Below are 628 nucleotides of genomic sequence, written 5' to 3'. Positions count from 1 at the left end.
ATTCACTATCAGGGACAATCACACATGCTGATCCAGATGCACTCTTGAACATACGCATCCATGCAGGCAGGCCACATACACGCTCATTCTGAACATACGGCTCCTGGAGAAGACCCACTTGGATCCTCTCTCGGAGCAACCATTCACCTAAATCATGCATTACTCCACTCGATTTTTGGCAATTATACTGAATTACATTCACACTCCCGCTCACAATCGGAGACACACTCACATTCACACCCACATCACCATTATTTTCAACGTTCAGACTAGCCATTTACACGTTTTCTAAACTCATTCAGCCGCCATACATACTCGGGACACCCTGTCGAGAAGGACGAGTGGTCCGCGGGCCTGCCCCTACTTTTGCAGTTAACACAGGTCTCGGGGCCCCGACACTCCCGAGCCTGGTGTCCAGTCATTCCACACCTGTAACATACTCTCTTGTTCTTGCAATCGCTCGCTTTGTGACCAAATAACATACATCCATTACATCTTAAAACTTTCTCACACACTTTTACCTTATAGGACATCCATCCCACATACACTCTTCCATTCTTTAACAATCTCTCCTTACATTCATTCGGCAATTCAACCACGGCATTCATTACTTTTGCCTCCTTTCCTC

The sequence above is a fragment of the Nasonia vitripennis genome, unplaced genomic scaffold, assembly GCF_009193385.2.
Source record: "Nasonia vitripennis strain AsymCx unplaced genomic scaffold, Nvit_psr_1.1 unplaced0086, whole genome shotgun sequence".
Taxonomy (NCBI): Eukaryota; Metazoa; Arthropoda; class Insecta; order Hymenoptera; family Pteromalidae; genus Nasonia; species Nasonia vitripennis.
The sequence above is the reverse complement of the archived record's forward strand: the minus strand, read 5'-3'. Positions refer to the sequence as shown.